Below are 7064 nucleotides of genomic sequence, written 5' to 3'. Positions count from 1 at the left end.
CTCACTATTGTAGGTATCAACTGTCACTTTTCATACATTCCATACTGCTCAGGGCAAGCCTAAACTAATGCCATAAAACTTGATGGAGCAGTAGCAGTACTTACGAAAACAGCTTCCAATTCTACAAGTTCAATTGAGAAGAAAACCAGAGGAACCAAAAATACACTTGTTTACTTTTTTAAATATCATGTTGTTGCAATGATTGGCAAAGACTAGACTGGATATTCATTTTTTCCCCAAATTTTTCATTTCTTTGATTTGAGGTGGCTGTGATTTTACTTTCCTTTTGAGTCAAAGCTTCGAACGTTTTCAAAAATTACCCATAACATAAATCTCATGGTTTCCATTGCTCAGAAAAACATATGGAATTAGTCAGCACTGAATGTTACCATTTGACATGCCAATTCAGCGACTTTCGAGATGCCAGCAATTGAGTTTAAGAATTAATTCTGCGCTTCAGTGCTGCAGTTGGCAGTGTGTCGGTTCTAGAGGTCACAGTTCTCAACTCATGGGAAGTGAATTCCCAATTACTGAATAGTTCGCATTCTCTTGGAATTCCAGCGAGACTGTAGCGATCTGAAATATGTGACTGGCATGTCTTGCCATAGGACAAAAATAAACGCTAAGAAATAAAGCCTTTGTTGGAGATAATTATTCTCGGCGTCCGCCCATTAGCTCAGTCGACGACGACCAGCTGCCTTCCTTACTGAAGCGTCTGTACTCGTATATGGAGCAACTGCTGTTAACTCCTGGCAGCCAGCTTCCTGCGGGGCAGCGTTATCAATCCGCCATTTCCTCTGCTCTTCTGGAAACCACGGCCCGCTCTGGCGAAACTGGCGTACAAAAATATGTGAGCCCTCAAAATGCAACAGAACAGGTGGGGAAACTTCTTCCTCGATCTTATCAACTGCTGGATGATACGAGGGTGAGTCAAATGAAAACCTTAAATTTGTAATAACAAATCGAAATTTCGCGCCGTTATCCTGTAAGTTGGTAAGCGTGCTATAAACAGCGTGCAGCATGGCCTGTAGGTGGCAGCATAGTGCCGAGGCACACATACCGTCGCGCTATCAGCTTAAAAATGGCCGCCCCACTTGCGACTTACACCAGGGAAGAACAGCGTTCTGTTATTCGGTTTTTGCTTAGTGGAGGTGTGAAACCTATTGAAATTCATCGACGAATGAAGGTTCAGTACGGTGATGCGTGTTTGTCACAGTAGCAAGTCTACGAATGGAGTAGGAAGTTTGCAAATGGTGTGACTTCAGTGGAAGATGCTCCTCGTGCAAGTCAGGCACAACGAGTTGTGGCTCCACAGAATATTGCGGCAGTTGACGCCATAGTGAAGGAAAACGGCCAAGTGACACTGAATGAGATTCCATCATGTTTACAGATTAGTCATATGTCAGCACACCACATTGTGCATGATGTGCTCCAGTTTCACGAAGTGTCTGCAAGATGGCTGCCACGGCAGCTGACTGCCTAAATGAGAGAACGACGTGTTGATGCTTGTGACGAACTTCTTCGGCGCTTTGAACGAGAAGGTGATGGCTTCCTTGCAAGAATCGTTACTGGGAACAAACCTGGGTTCACTTCCACCAACCGAAAACGAAGAGAGCGAGCAAGGAATGGCGCCATTCCTTATCACCAAAACCAAAGTAGTTTCGAACAGAACCATCAGAAGGTAAGATTATGCTGACTCTTTTGGGACGAAAAAGGCGTCATTTTGGAGCATTACATGCCTAGAGGGACCACTGTCACCAGTGCATCATGCATAGATCTCCTAAAAAATCATCTGCGGCCTGCAATCAAATCAAAGCGACGTGGATTGCTGTCAGCAGGTGTCCTTTTGCAATATGACAATGCAAGGCCCCACACTGCCCGTACAGCAGTTGCAACAATCACAGACCTACATTTTGAGTGTCTTCCTCATCCACTACAGTCACCAGACCTTGCCCCAAATGATTTCCATATGTTGGGAGCACTCAAAGATGCAATGGGAGGAAAGAAGTTCCGTTCTGATGAAGAGGTACGCCACGCGGTGGTTGAGTGGTTGTGTAGACTACCAAAAGAATTTTTTTCTAAAGGAATTTACGCACTTTGTAAGCGCTGGAGGACTTGCATTGAGCGTGGGGGGATTATTTTGAGAAGTGATACAGCTTCGTACCACTTCTATACAAAAAATAATATTTAAAAAAATATCTAAGGTTTTCATTTTACTCACCCTCGTATATTACTGAGGTATAGCAGATAGATAAGTACTTTTACGTTTTATAACTTTCAAACATTGAAGTTTGTTTTAGTGAGCAATGGGGAGATGCCCGTTGGGAAGTACTGTGCTGACGAGGAAAACACGGCAAGTACCAACATCCAATTTCTTTGAAACTTTACTCAGTGGAAGAGGGTCAAAATAAGCATACACATGTCTCGGTTTACCCGTAGATATTCGATCGATTCTGAGAAAACGGTCTTTAGAATTTCCGCCGTAAGTTATACGCCTTTCAGCACTCGATATGATTAACTGAAGTGGTGGTACAAAGGAGAGCGTAGCGACTTGACACTTTCCTACCCGTCTGGTTATTAGTATTCTTATCTATTTCATTTATCTACCCATGTCCTTAGAAGATTACGACACGGATGTTTCTTATCAAATTATGAGAAACAAGGGCATTACATCAATTGTAACATTACATCAGGGTTTCGCAATAAGTGCCGCACATGTATTATATACTGTATGTGTGTATGGTATTTTCAGGGGTTAAAATCTTTTTAAAGCCTCATATTGTTACACAGAGTCCGCCATAAAAACGTATACACTTTTTGTCAGGCTCTATAGAGATATCGATATTGTCGTTCGATTTGAGTTACGAGTGTGTTGTAGTATGGTCTTTGGTGCAACAAATGTTAGTACTTTCATCTCGGTACTGAGAAAACAAGATAGCTGGAGCATGCTTGACATTCGAGCAACGAAAATGTGTTGTGAAGTGGTTTTTGAAGTTCGATAATGCCGTTGAAGTCCAACGCCAGTGGAGGCGGGAGTTTGAAACAGAACAGCCAACCCGCCTAACAATTAAAGGCATCGCTGACAAGTTTGATTTGCATGTAACGATTTTTGATATTCACAAGGGAAGATCAGGAAGACAGCGTACAGCTACAAGTCCTGCTTCGTCGGCTCTCGTGTAGGAAACTTTTGTTAATTCTCCACATAAGTCTGCTACGCAACGTGCACGTGAAGTGGGGGTTAGTAGTACAAGTGTACGAAGAATTCTGAAAGCTGAAAAGTGGAAAGTTTACATTCCACGATTACTGCACGCGATTTATGATGACGATCCTGATCGCTGAACTGGTGCGCTGCTGGCGCCAGTCTCCATCGATTGTAATCCCGATCGTTGAGAGTCTATTTTCGATGCCTGCTTGTCTTCTTCGCATCTTTGGCGGATAGCTGTTTAACTGCGGCGCGCGCGCTCTGCAGGGGGCTTGCGTTCGGGTATCAGCATTGTGAGCGACAGTTACGTGTGGCGCTGGCGAGTGACCGAGTCGGTACGACGAAGGAGCGTGGGCAGCTGCTGCGGCGTGTTTCGCCATTTGAATGCAGATCCGCTGCCGATGGTGACTGGGATTTCCTGGAGATTTGAAGGACAGATTTCCTTCGCGTCTGTTACATGTTACTCAAAGTGAACGAACTGGAGTCGGCGAATTGGTTTTTGGTGGGTTCTGTTCACGTTAATTGAATACCCCAGTGCACTGAAAACTATCTTGGTTGTTTCAGTTATTTGCCACTGTATTTGATCGGGGCGCCTGATATGTTGATGGTATTTAAGAGCACAAGCAATAGACATGAAGCCGTGCTTAATGCGTAGCTAGACGTCACGCCAAATAGTACGTACGACTGTGCCTGACATTCAAGAGCGGGCCAAAGTAATTTTCTTATTTCCTGTTCCTATGCTATTGGTTTGGGCAACGGACTTGCCGCAGTGGATACACCGGTTCCCGTGAGATCACCGAAGTTAAGCGCTGTCGGGCGTGTTCGGCACTTGGATGGGTGACCATCCAGGCCGCCATGTGCTGTTGCCATTTTTCGGGGTGCACTCGGCCTCGTGATGCCAATTGTGGAGCTACTCGACCGAATAGTAGCGGCTTCGGTCAAGAATACCATCATAACGACCGGGAGAGCGGTGTGCTGACCCCACGCCCCTCCTATCCGCATCCTCCACTGAGGATGACACGCCGGTCGCATGGTCCCGGTAGGCCACTCGTGACCTGAAGACGGAGTGCTTTATGTTATTATTTTATTTCTTTGTTCTAGAGAACTGGCTAATCAAATTCAAAGAGCCGTTACTGGGCAAGTGCTCATCTACGTTAGACAGACTTGGGTTCATTGGTGCCGTGTATAATTAAAGGTTTATTTATAACCAGTTGGGCAGATATGTTTGTCTACCTGATGCACCAGAATGTTGTCTGCCGCTGATGTGTTTATGTTTCAGATAATTGGCAGTGGTCGACGCGAGCAAACTCCGATCGGGGTATCACGGTGGAAGAGGGAAATTTAAGGACCTGAATCGGTGTCTATGGTTATGTTGTTAGTGTCCGGCAATTCCATCTTTCCAGTGGAGCGTTGTGGTTTTCTGGAAGCTTAACTGTAGCCCAAAGTTGAGAATAGCTCCACTTTACCTTCTCGTCCGTGAATCTCCTGTATCTGGTGGCACCTTTCGGTCTGCTCGCGTCCATCACTAATTTTCAACATAAAAAAATTGTAATGGCTCCATATTAAGACTATTTAATATGCTATTATTATGCATGTGAACCTCGTACCTGTGAGTAATGCTAAAGAGAAGCTTAGCCAAGTGCATTAATCTGATAATACTTTAATTTGTTACAATTGATTAAAATCAGTCCATGGAAGCAGTTTTAGAATTTGATATGGAAGCAGTTCCTATGTAAGTAATGAAGCATTCAGTTATGTCAGTTAAATTTTATTAATGGGGTTTTGTGAACATTGTTTTGATTAGTGACAATTGCTAGAGCAGATTTTGAAAGATCTGTGTCTGTGTATGTAATAAAGAAGTGTTTGGCAACTATAAACTGGTTATGTGTTTAATTTCGACGTGTCGGAAGGAATGATGCATCAATCGCCGAATGCAATTTTGCGAATGATGTCAGCAAATGGTAACTGATGACGAACAATTTATGACGAAGGTGGTGTGGAGTGACGAGGCCCAGTTTAAACTTAATGGATCTGTGAATCGGTACAACAGTGTGTACTGGGCACCGGAAAATCCGTGTGTTTATGTGGATAAAGCGGCCAGTCTACTAGGGGTGTGGACTATCATCTAGGGGATCAGTAGCACCATTTTCCTTTGATGCTACAGTCACTAGAGAAGTGTACCTGGAAACGTTACACACATCAATTTGCCAGGTATACGTGCACTTTATGGAGTTGATGGAGAGGTCTTCTACCAACAGGACGGGGCACCACCACACTACCACCTAGCCGTACGAACTTTTTTTTCCGGGGCATTGGATTGGACGAAGAGCGCCCATTGAGTTCCCTCCACGGTCGCCAGATCTAACCCTTATGGACTTATACTTGTGTCAAAGATAACGTCGACCGACGTAAGCCACGCGCGCTGGAGATTATAGCGACATGTTTAGCGATCTCCACTGTAACACTGACTGACGTAGTTGCGGCGGCCGCTCGTCGTTCTGTTATGTGTATAGTCACCAATGGTGAGCATTTTTAACATTTAAAGTCACCATGTGCTAAACTGAAGGTTGTATAAACTGTGTGATCAATTATTAAATGTAAAATAAATACGTAAGTAATACTTTTCGTTCCTTGAATTGTGTACACATTTCTCTGACGGACTGTGTATTTCATGACTGTAGAAATTTCTATACTTATACTTATGTTTATTCTTTAGGGAGATCTGGTGCGTTCCCTTGGATGATACCGATCGTAGAAACATTAGAAACACAGAACGTCCGAACACTATGGACATCATGCGAAAGCAGGTTTGCTGCAGTGACATTTCACTCGGGAGAGAAACTTCGCTAAGATAGCTGTAGATTTCATGCGTTGGCAATAATTTCGCTACAAACCACTGATAACGAATCATTTTTCCGAAAACTGGCACTTGCAAATTGATTGTGAATCAAGATACACTACAGGAATTTCACCGAAAAAGTTTCAAATAATTTTCTCATTTTATTTATTTATTTACTTATTTTTTCATTCATTCATTCACCTGACAGACAACAAGTAAATATGTAAGGACAACGTTGTTTCAACATACATTGACAAAAACTCGTGTAGTAATCTTCGACAGACGTGGTAGATAAATGACAAACAAAGACGAAAAAATGAACCAATAATCGGGTTTCGAACTCGGTGCACAAAAGTGTCCAGTCACGACGCTACCCACTGTCCCACCGCTTCGGTTAAACTTGTTGTGCGCTACAAGGCGTATTAACTACCTCGAAAACTTTGGCCGCCGTTTTCTCAAAAACGGTCAAATGTCTATGGAAACGCCGAACACGTGTTCGCATACTTTGATGATGATGATGATGATGATGTATGATTTGTGGGGCGCTTAACTGAGCGGTCATCAGCGCCGGTACAAAGTCCCAGTTTTTACACAGTCCAATTTTCAGACAATCCAGTCTAGCCACTGTCAATGACGATGACGATGATCAAATGATGAGGACAGCACAAACATCCAGTCCCCGCGTAGAGAAAATCCCCAACCCGGCCGGGAATCGAAATCTGGATCCCGTGATCCAGAGACAGCATTGCACACTTTGACCCCTCTTACAATGAGCCAAGTTTCTCGAAAGTTGGGTGATGGCACTTGCCATGTTCTCGTACCTAGAGAGAAAGGAAAACACACAACATCAGGGAACGAACTGGAGTGGAATCAAAATTTATAACCGTAATGAAAATGAAGTAGAGAGGGCTGGGACATGTAGTAGTTAGACAATGGATGGTAGAAGGATCAAAGGAAATACTGACGTCTGTGTTTTAAAAATACGATTGCGGCTGAAATATGAGAAGAAAACATAACTGGGAA

At 43.6% G+C, this 7064-nt stretch overlaps 1 pseudogene; it reads left to right on the top strand.

Annotated features, from left to right (window-relative positions):
* The first annotated feature begins 3953 nt into the window (after positions 1-3953).
* Positions 3954-4071, top strand: LOC126261283 (5S ribosomal RNA; annotated as a pseudogene).
* The last annotated feature ends 2993 nt before the right edge of the window (positions 4072-7064 follow it).

This window comes from Schistocerca nitens, chromosome 5 (genome assembly GCF_023898315.1).
Source record: "Schistocerca nitens isolate TAMUIC-IGC-003100 chromosome 5, iqSchNite1.1, whole genome shotgun sequence".
NCBI classification, from domain to species: domain Eukaryota; kingdom Metazoa; phylum Arthropoda; class Insecta; order Orthoptera; family Acrididae; genus Schistocerca; species Schistocerca nitens.
Note: the sequence above shows the minus strand (reverse complement) of the source record. Positions and strands in the feature narration are given on the sequence as shown.